Source organism: Tursiops truncatus, chromosome 14, assembly GCF_011762595.2.
Source record: "Tursiops truncatus isolate mTurTru1 chromosome 14, mTurTru1.mat.Y, whole genome shotgun sequence".
Taxonomy (NCBI): Eukaryota; Metazoa; Chordata; class Mammalia; order Artiodactyla; family Delphinidae; genus Tursiops; species Tursiops truncatus.
Window position 1 is genome coordinate 16,826,184 of NC_047047.1, and position 12,085 is coordinate 16,838,268.

The following is a 12,085-nucleotide window of genomic DNA, read 5'->3' on the forward strand; positions in this document are numbered from 1 at the left end:
TTATTTTGGTATTTCCTGTTTTGTGCAACCAAATGTAATCTTAAATATTATATTCAACATTAATCTGTCATAATTTTCTATTTGCCTAACTCTTGCTCATTCTCAATATTCTTTATGGCATTCCATTCTTTAGCCAACTTCTTAAAATTTAGTTGTCTTAGGATCTCTTCTTAGCTCTCTGCACTCTTCGATCTCTACAATTTTGCAGAACACACCTGTTTTTATTTATGTTTTTTTTTGCGGTACACGGGCCTCTCACTGTTGTGGCCTCTCCCGTTGCGGAGCACAGGCTCCGGACGCGCAGGCTCAGTGGCCATGGCTCATGGGCACAGCTGCTCCGCGGCATGTGGGATCCTCCCGGACCGGGGCACGAACCCGTGTCCCCTGCATCGGCAGGCGGACTCTCAACCACTGCACCACCAGGGAAGCCCTCTGTATATTCTTTATTTCAACAAATGGCATCATCATGCACACAGTAATACAAGACTAAAATGTATAAGTTATTCTAAATACATCTTTCTTTTAATGTCTTCCTGTCCATTTAATCACAAACTCCTGTTGATTATATCTTTTTTCTTTACCCTCATGGTTCATCAGAGTCCTCTCTTTGTTACTTTAAGAATTATATTTTAACATAAAGTAGAACAATACATTTTCTTGGATACCTACACTCTCCATTCTTAACTAATATAATATTTGCAAACCTACAGCCTCTGAGAGGTGGAAATATCATCTTGTATACCAGATGCAGCCACCAAAACATGATTTATTAGAAAAGAGTTGGACAACTAACTCAAGGAAGTTATCTATATGCCCATCAATGGCTTAAGGCTCAGAATTTAAGAAGTGGTAAATTTGTTCAACCCAATCCCTGTTTCAGGATTAGGTTTCAGAAGTTGAGAGATTGCTAGGTAACATGAGAAATGGAACTGAAAGTTTTGTAGATTTAACAGTCGAACAATTCATGATGATTGTAGGCAAATATAAGTCGTAAGAAAGCTAAATGGAATAATACAATTAAATGCAGCTTATGTATCAAATGAGGCAATGGTAAATACAATAGAACTCAAGAAAAATAAAATAGGAATTATCAATCAGTGGCCCTACATATATCAGTAAGAAAATATGGTTTTAAAATCTGAAAAAGTAAAAATCTGTGTAAAAATCAGAGGAAAAACTTTATTTAATAAGATTTTGTTGTTGTTGTTGTAGTGGTGGTGATTAGTGGGGGGTTTGAAGCCTAGTACATTACACTATCCTTTTATTTTGGATATCTTAATTAAGCCAACAATATCATGGACTTCATGCTACAGGTCTAAGGAGCTAGAAACAGATATTCCTATGGGTGATATACATAACTGGGTTACAGTTGCATAATATAAACCTGAAGAGGTATGGATGATAAATGGGAGAGACAGTGGAGTCCATTAGAAGACCCCTGCAGTTCTATATGATCACCCATAAGGTTGATCATAAAAGGATCACAAAGAAAAAGCCACTTATTTTATTTTTCTTTAAATTGCCAGGAAATTGGTTGTTTTTATTAATCAATTGGCTGTTAAATGGAAAGTTAACATATATCTCAAACACGGACAGAAACTTAACATTCTTTTGATGATATTTCAGGGGCTTTAGAATCTAGTGCAGGCATATGCTTACTACTCAGAACAAGAATTATCATTGTAATACACTTAACAGGGAGGAAATGCTAATCAATACAGTTCCATTCGGTAAAGTCCTGAGTAACTGGCTTTCACTATTTTGCAGATAGCAAGACTGGGAAGCCTGGATCTTATGAAAAGAACAGACAATCATAGGTATAATGGGATTTTATATTTTAAAAGAAATACAGTCCTCTTCTTTCCCCCACTTCAACTAAAACAGCATGTTTTCATGTGCCTATTTTGTCAGATACTTGGGACCAGTAGCAGAAGACGAGAAGGGCTTAGAAAACAAGCCTATCTCTTCCCCTCCAGTTGCTTATAAACTAGTTGGGTTGATAAAGCATCTATACTATTCTGGAATATTTTATGCAAACGATGAAAGTTCTTATTGTTTTTTGTAGAGCATTGCCTCTGCTTTGCAAAGATAGTATAGAGTAAATAAATTTCTTCCTTATAATAATAGGTCCTTTTGCATGCTTAAATCTAATACTAACTCTAGTGTTTTTACTTTGTTGCTGAAATTCTATATCAAGGGAAATGCAAAAAAAAACGTGTACATCAGCCATCTTTTAAAAGCACACAAGTTATTTTTCTAAGCAAAGAAGCTTCAACCTGAGGCATCTTCTGGAAGTATTCTACTAGATTTTATTCTTAGGTCCTACTCAGCATTCTTATCAATATTACACATTAGGGCATTTATATCAATCATAACAATAAACTTTTAGAGTGACTCTAAGCTGAGAGACAGCTAATGGAAGGTACATAAAACAACTATTAATATATTGTTAACCAGATATAAATGTGAGCTTTACATATTTAATATTAAGTTAACACACATATTTAATACTAAGTTAATACTAAAATGAAATGAAGTAAATTTTGTAGATTTGAGAAAACTATTATTTTTCCTATTTTTCTTTTGACAGTTTACTTAATTTTGGAAAACCTTAAATGCCCAGATATCTATATATTTATCCTTATTTATAGGATTTATGTGTTTGAGGGAAACCAAGAGTCTACTTGTGCATATGAGGAAGACAAATCTTCAAAAATGAGATGCCAGCCTTGATAGCAGAAATTTATAATTTCTACGTGTTATAGGCATCAAATAGAGCATGTGATCCAGAAAAGAGGGACATCTATTATTTCTCTTCCACAGGTAATCAAGAGAGAAGGGTTTCTATGATTTAAATACAATTGGGTCAATATGTATACTTTTGAGATTGACTTACAATGGCACTTTTTTTTCTTATGGAGACACTGAACTTCAAAAGTAAATTAAGATTTCACAAGTTACATGAACTATTTTTTTTTTTTTAGTTTTTTAATATTTTTCCCAGGTCTCCATGAATGTAAAACCTGGTAAGGAAAAAGAGTCTGGATTCTAATACGTCCAGTTAGGATGCAATCAGATCTGACAAGAATAAGTCCAAGGCAGGAGATTCATTGAAACTGTTCCATATTGAAAATAGCCTTTGCTCATGAGAGAACCTTAAGGATATGTGGAACGTAGGGAAATTTCTGGAATTAGACAGATGAGAATTGTGAGCCCTAATGTGAGTCCAAAACAAAATTGTGCATTCTATAGGCAATTATGAGAGGAAATGCATACTCAGTTTCTCTGAAGGAAAATATTTCTCATCATGAAAAAGAAAATATCTGCTTTGTGGATTACTGTAGCCCAGGAATATTCTATGGCACACATTAACACTATCTGTGAACAGGAAAGAGAGGGAGTTTTATCACTCCAAAAAAAGATATCAAACGCTTCTGGGACTGTATAATATGACATTTCTCAGCAGCTACCCGTAACATTGTAGAAATATAGCAGGTAACTCTGTAACATTAACCAACCTCAAAGTACGGCTACAATCTTCTCTAGCTGGGAAAATCTTGTTGACAACTCCACCCAGAAGTTTTCCTCTTTATCTGTGCTGATGTCCCTCCATACTGTGTTGCCTTTTTGTTTCAGCAGTGCCTTATGGATTTCTACAGAAATCCGATGTGCTGGAGTACCTAGGGGAACTAGGACAAGGAATTCAGCAGGGTTTGTAGTGAATCTCCTCACATGTATCATATGGAGGGCGCACAGTGTTTGCAGATGGAGACAGAATGTTACTAATCTAACTTCAAAGAGATGAGGTTCATTTGCTGGTCTCTGGAAAGAGGTGTGTAAGAATAGATGAGTACCTTGTGATGTCTTTAAAAGGTGGATCAGGCAATAAGCCTTAGACAGAGATACAGGTATATAGTAAAACTGGTACTCAATTTGAGGATCTTAAGTGTGGTTTTGAGATTACAACGGTGGATCAATTACCCTGTCCAAATACTGAAATATATAACAGGATAAAATAATCAAGAAAATAAGTTACAAGAAAAAAATTTAAAACACAACACAGAAATTACATCTCAGCTTTGGATAAATTAGTACTGGTGACAACTTGCAAGATGTGTCTGAGAATAGTGATCACTTGACAGTGCTTGAGGAAGGGATGAATGGGGCTATACGTATTGGTTTTTAAGATGTTTTAAAATAAATTTAAAAATACTTATGGAATGTATGAAACAGTTGAAAATAGCTGACCAGGAAAATTTGACTCATCTGATGATACTCCAGTCATTTTTGGTTACAGCAACTGCTTAGAGGAAAGTAAAGGATTGTGAATGTGAGATAATTAGTAAGATGTATGGAAGCTCTTCTTTTCTGTGGAAGAAATATAACTTGGCTTCTGTTTGAGGACTTTGAAATAGGAGGGAGGCTATCCCTGAAGATGAACCCCTGCCCCCATATGCACTTGTACTGAAGACTGATGATATACTATGGGAATCTGTGGCAGAACCAGAACAGTTTAGCCAATTAGCCCACTTTAAAGGGCTGACTTCCAAGCTCCCTCACTCTAATCACTCAAAGAACAGGGATGACCTGAAACAACATCCACAGGGAAATTTTTCCACCTTCACAGTCATGATATCTGATGATCTCAGTGCTGTTCTGCTAGCTCTCCATGTGACTAGCTCCTTCACACACTTCGTGTATCTGCTTAAATGTCACCCCTCCCCCCTGAAAACATCATCTCCATTAACCACTCTTTCTCGTTTCCAGTTCCCTTCCCAAGCCCTGAGTCTGGGTAACAAAGATACTTAAACCATTTTATTTTTTCATGATCAGATATTATTTCAGTGTTTAGTCTTTGATTCTCCCTTTAGAAAAAGGTGACATGGGAGGAGAGATATTCCTTGTTTAGCTTATTGCTATACCCCATTGCTTAAAAAAATCCATGATATAAAAGTATCTGATGAATGAATGAATCAGTTCCCCTGAAGAGATTGTGAATTCAAGGAAGTATTGTAGAGGCCAGAACAAAACACTTACTTTTGATATATAGAAAATTATCTCTGAATATGATTAAAGAAATTTAAAAATATATATTTTTAATTACATTGTATTTCTTACTAAAAGCAAATGCTCCCCTCTAAACACTGGAAAAAACTAAACTTTTTGATAGGTTAGCTCACCATTGAAATTTATGCTCATTGCAATGAAATCAGTCCTTTATAGCATACAAATATGAAAATAAACTTGGGACAATCACATCTATTCCAAACTGAAATCAGAATTGTACAAACCATACTCAGGAAAATAAACTTTTATATGACAATTTCTTTCTGGACATGCTTGGAACTAGGATTTCACAAATCATCTACATTATTCTACCATATTTCAATGTTCTAAGTCAGATTTGATGTAAAGATAAACTAGATCTCAAGCATAGCAAATACATAACAATTGGATCCCTGATATGGCAAAGACAATTCAATAGTGTCACGTGTAATAAATAATCAAATATATATATTATCAGATGAAGTAAATCAAATTATCTTTTCCAACCTACAAGAACATCATATTTAAATAGAATATTGACAAAGCAAAATGGTAACACAGCTCAAAAATATGTTATGTGCAGAATACTGAAAGTACATTAAGTCTGAGTCTGGTGAGAAAAGAACTAAAAATTTATGCACTGTAGGGTGAAAGAGAAAAACATTCATCTCATGTCACATCGATAATAGAACTGGGAGCAACAAAAGTTGCTTCTTTGAAGATTCTAAAATAAAGAAGTAAATCCCCAAAGAGCTATTATAGAATGTATTATTGGTGATGATGATCTTTCTTATCCTTTTTTTTTTAATTTTTACACTGTCTTTGCAGTTGTTCAAGCAAAGACTAGAAATGCCTATGTTGTGAAAAGAATTAACACTAGTTTATGACAAATTACATATGTCTTTTGCATATCTCCTTCCCCTAAGTGGGACCAATTAGCAATTCCATGATGATTCAGATATTTTTCAAACTGCCAACAGTCTTTACCTTTGGGCCCCAACAGTTGCTCTGAAAATTCTGAATACTAGACTTTCCATATTTTTTGTACTAAAATGCTACGTACAGAATGTGCCTAGATATTCTTGATCATGAATGTTATTATATTCACAGTCTTCCCTCAAGTGTAAGTTATTAGATGGTCATGTGTGTACATCTTGTTACCACCACTCTCCCACTACCTTCCCTAAACCACAAAGAAACCAGCTTTGGCCACTTAAACCCAAGAAAGAAAATAGTCTGAACAGTGATCTATCTCAAAAAAAAAAAAAAAGAGTGAATCTAAATACATTCCCTCCACAAAATTTTGCTTCTGTGAGCAGCAGCTCATAACAGAAATTATTTCATTAATTCAACAAATACTTGTTGAGTGTATTCAGTGTTCCAGAACTATATTTGTAAACAAAATTTAGTCTTTGAGCTCAAGGAATTTTTAATGTTAAGTATTTGAAAATTTAGAGGAAGGGTTTATAATTTTTAGACAGGATAGGGAAATATATGAGTAAAACAACTGAAACTGTAGTGAAAGCCGCCTTTTTGATTTCACCCTGTGTTGCATTGCTTATCCTATCATAGTCTATTGTCCCATTAAGTTATTAGAAAGGGACTTCTTGTCTTTTACTTCTTTTTCATTATATTCATTGACCTCAGAGCATTATTGGGAAGATGGCAGATGATCAAGCAAAGTGTTGACTGAAAGAAAATGCACAACCTACAAGTTGTGAGTTAAGTTTTATTGGGGGTCCTTACTGAGGCTATAGGCTGGGAGACAGCCTCTCAGATACTTCTCAGGAACTGCTCCAAAGAGGTAAGGGAGAAGCCAGGATATAAATGAGCTTTTTTGCTAGGAAAAGAATAAAAAAATAAAAAAAGAGAAAAGAAAAACATGTAGGGCTTCCCTGGTGGTGCAGTGGTTGAGAGTCCTCCTGCCGTTGCAGGGGACACGGGTTCGTGCCCCAGTCTGGGAAGATCCCACATGCCGCAGAGTGGCTGGGCCCACGAGCCATGGCCACTGAGCCTGTGCGTCCAGAGCCTGTGCTCCACAACAGGAGAGGCCACAACAGTAAGAGGCCCATGTACCACACACACACACACAAAAACATGTAGTTGAACATCAGAAGATTACTGCTAATCACAAAGAACAGGCATCTCAAATTAGTAATTTCAGTGCTTTTCTAAATATCAGAAGATGCAAGAATATGGGTTTGTTCAAATTATTCCTTAGATATGCATTTTAACTATCTAGGGAGAGTATCCAAAACACAGAATGCTTCCTGTTTTTCTCCATCTTAAAATTCCCTCAGGGTGTGTTGTCCATGGGTGACTAAATGGATAATGGCCTGATACTTGTAGAAATGGAGTGGTGGGCAATATTCTTTGCTTAAGAAAGCATCAAACAAGTCTTCTCTCTCTTCCTTTGCATTTCTCCATGCCATGGTGTGCACTCATTCACCTTAGTCTGATCATCATATTGAGTTAGTTAGATTTTTTAATGCTAAATAAAAATGAGATGAGAGAAACAAAATAATGGAAGTTATCATCATGATAATCACAGAGGTTTTCTCAAGTGCTTTTGCATAGTAAGTAATAATCAAAATAGTGAAACAAAATGCCTGGGGCTCTCTGTTGTGCCCTGATATGTCTTGGAGGAACAACTTGGAGCCTGGAAATTGAATTTTACTTTGTTATACAATGTGTTTTTTTTATTTGCTATTCTACAGAATGAGTAAATGTGTTGTCAAGAATTTCTATTAAGCATACATCCTCCCTGTGGTTTCAGATTACACTCCAATATACCCCCAAGAATTAAATAGAGGCATAAAGGATAAGTGATGGGGATCCAGGACAAGAAAGTGGGGTGTGCAAGAGACTTCTGCAATTGATTTTATTTTCTGACTGCTCTTAATTATCTTTATCTCCTGCTGAGAGGTCAGATATTTTCCCTTTTGTTTCATTTTGCTTATTAGTGTGTGTTTTTTTCAGTCCTATGATTTGGGTCTAAAACTAAACTGTGATAAAGCCATTCTTGATATTTCATGGCCAAGCCTTGCATTCTAAAATAGGCAAATGGGTGGAGAGTTGAATACAAAGGCCTCCAACAAGAGCAAAGGCAGTGTCCTTGCCTAGAATATTCCTTGTATCGTCCCTACCTATTACTGTAAAACTAATTTCTAGCTGCTCTTCTTGTTCACAGAATTCCTCAAATTCTTCAAGCTCATTTCTGCACAAAAGGTTGTGTACTTGACTTGCTCTCATTTCTGTTTGGTTCCCTTCCTCTTGTTGTCCCTCACCCAACCTAACCATCCATTATTATGTAATAATTCCCCAACCCTCCTGACTGTATCATTTCATACCTGAGATTATCTTGCTTATTTAGTAAATTCTTTGTTTCTCTGCTGCTGAATTGTCTATTTTCTCCTGTTTGATTGTAAGCTTCATAAAATAAGAAACTTTTCTAAATGTTCATTAGGGTATCCCCAGAATTTAGAATACTACATGCCTGAGACTTAATAGTGATACAATGAAATATATATGTTTGAAGAATTAATTAATTAGCTAATTAATTAAGTTGAACATAAAATGTAAAACCTGTTTTCTTCACATCTAATAGTTTGAAAGAGTGAAAGTATACATTCAGAAAAATGAAAATAATGGATAGAAACATTGAGGCCAAGTTCAAGAAACTTGTGAAGATATATGTGTATAACCATACAAGGATTGCTCTTAATAACTTATTTTTTTTATTTTCACTTACTCATTTGTTTTCCATGTTAGTGCACTTGAAGAAATCACGCATTATAGGTAGCACTCAGATTTAAGATTACTTGTAAGGAAATAACCGCAAAAGAAAAGAAATTAGGATAGCAGTTAAACTATGAGTATCATTAATTTATCAGTCCTACAGAATATAAAATGTGCACCAGGCATCGTTTACTTCAAAAATGGCTTCAGTTATTTTAATTAAATGCAGAGTTGAAGTAAATCATAAATCATTGGGGTAAAAATGCAGTCTCCCCTACATAATTAGAAATATAGAATTGTGAAGATGTAAACTTTATACATGAGTTTCAGAAGAGTCGATATTCTGCTTTCTGAAGGTGAAAGCAGTACACTTTTTATTTCCACACATTAGAAATAAAAATATTGGCACTGCTTTTACTATGTCTTTGTGTCTCTGTAAAATTAGACTTACTGTATATGTAGGTATTGTGAATCAAAACTCTCTCTACCTCTCTCTCAATCTCTCTCTCCCTCTCTACACACACTCGTGTATTATAAAAATAACATATTCTTTGTAATTCAAAAACTATAATAATTACAATATCCCAAGGAATACTGTTGTCTATTATTTGTGTTGAAGTCTAAGTGATAAAGGGCTTAGACATTGTTTGATCATGAGTTCTCTGGAAAGTAGAGCCTGAGGTATGGATTGACTGCTAACATTGTTTTGGTGAAACAGGTTAAAAGTCCAAGAACATGATGGTAAAAGGAAATCTAAGCAAAGATATAATTGGAATTGGAATTGATGCAATACATTACTATGCTGGCAAACAGCTTCACAAAGCGATGTGAGACAGCATGTTGCTCAGGTCTGTATACTTTGCTCATTCTACTTCTACAAGAACATTACAAAGACAAAATTAGACATATCACAGGAGAGCAGGCAAAGAGAATGTTTCTGTTTGGCTCTTTCCTATTTCTTGCTGGTAAAATTTCAGCCCATGAGGAGAAACATTCCCATATTTCTGGTTTGCAGAATCAGCTCCTTTGAGACCACTGAGGAAGCCAGAACCTACATATGGAGGTATGCAGACTTCTTTATGCATGGAATTGGAGGGGTGATGTAGTATGGTACAACTTCCCAAGAGAAAGAAAGTAGGAGGAAGTCAAGAGAACCTGAGAAAGCACACAAAAAGTATATTCCAACAAAGCAACTGAAGTCAAATAAGTATGGGTTTAAATATCTATCCAGTATTTTCTAACATTTTAACCAGGTGGAATTTAACCTCTCTACACTATAGGGGCTTTTGCTGTTGTTGTTGCTTTAATGTACAATTCTGTCTATATCTTAAAGTTGGTTTTAAAAATATTTTGTGCACAGAATGAATATTAACACATGCAGATTTAGTAATTGTAATTAACTACAATTAGTAATTGTAGTTAATAGTACTGTATTGAAGAGTTGAAATTCTCTGAGAGTTGACCTTAACTGTTCTCACCATATGAAAAAAATCATAACTATGTAAGTGATGTATATGTTAATTAGCTTGATTGTGGCAATTATTTCACTACACACACACACACACACACACACACATATATATATATATATATCGAAATGTCATCTTGCACACCTTAAATATATATGACTTTTATTTATCAATTTTACCTCAATAAACTGGGAAAATACCATAAAATACTGAACACATAACATGTGGAATTAAAGAGAAAAAAAGTGGGGTGGGGCATATAGGAAATGTTTGTAGCCTTTACCAGTATGTTACTGCTGTAAGCTATGCAATAAAAAGATTGAATTCTCTACCAAATACTTATGTTCTTTATATATAATGGAAAAATCAGCAGGGAAGTAGAAAGAGGAAAAATAGGAACAAATAAAACATATGAGATTATATTATATCTCTTGGTGATAAAAATGGGTCAGAAAATACAAAAGCAGGAAGAAAATCAGGAAACATATATATGGTATGTGTCAGATAAATGATAAGTAATTTAAAATATGGCTTTTTAAAGAAGAGAGTTAATAAGATGGAACATTAATAGTTATAAAACTAGAACATTAGGCTCCTGCTGAATATATCTACCATGTGTTATATTACCACAGGATCCTCTTCTAATTTTATAAAATCTACCACAGCCAATGAGACATTGCCATCTTATGTGGGTGGCTTGATGGTTTCCAAATAGGATGAGAAAGGAGTGGGTGCAATTGTTTCACTTTGACTACTTTCTAAATTCAATACCCTTTCAACAAGTATGTAAGCATTCTAATACAGAAAATGATCATGAAATAGGGACTGTGAATTTCCTTAAAAATAAAAATAGCAGCAGCAATAGCAACAAGGTAAAAAATAACAACAATCAAAATAAGTAGTATCTCAATGTAAATATGTTTCTTAAAAGCTCTTTTTATAATTATGTCATATGTTCTTGATATGTCATTGACATATTGCTGTATAGGGAAAAAAAGGACTGTGAATATAGTATCATTCAACAAGGGTATGTCAATTACTCAGTTACAATGATGTTGAACCAAGGCCTTCTGATCAAATCCAGTCATGTCTCTGATCTCATTTCTTACTACTCTCCCCTGGCTTATACTTTCTTGATCATCTTGGTGTCCTTTCTATTTCTCTATACATTCCAGAATTCCTCCCATCTCAGGGCCTTTGGACTTGAGATTTTTCCGGCCTAGGATGATCCTGTTCTTTACACCATTGATCACTCAGTCTCATCATTCAGTATTAAACAGAAGTTATGATTCCAGTGAGCACTTTTCTGGAAACTGTATCTTGACTGCAAATGCCCCACTTTTGACTAAACCTCTCCACTTTCTGAATTTATTTTCTTTATAACATACATCACTATCCTACACATTATCTTATTTATTTTGTTGAATGCCTTTTCTTTTAGGACATAAAATCTATCAAATTTTTGTCTTTAACATTTTTTTTCATTACTGTATCCCTAGCACATGTTTTCAATAAATAAGTTTTGAATGACCCCTCAATTCTACTCTATAATTTTCCCCTAATGAGTAAATACAGATATATTTTATATATATATATATATATATATATATATATATATATATAAAATAATTTCTCTAACAGCATTGTCAATGTTAGGGCCTTTAGTGAGTTTTCAAGATGCAGAGATATCTGACCCAGCAGATGATGTTATCTATATCTGTATCTGCAATTTCTGCTCCTTGCTAAGAGAAAGGGGTGCTGGTATGAAAAAAAACATATATCATTTATACCTAAACAAGAATTGTGATAGAAAATTTTGTGAAAGAATATTG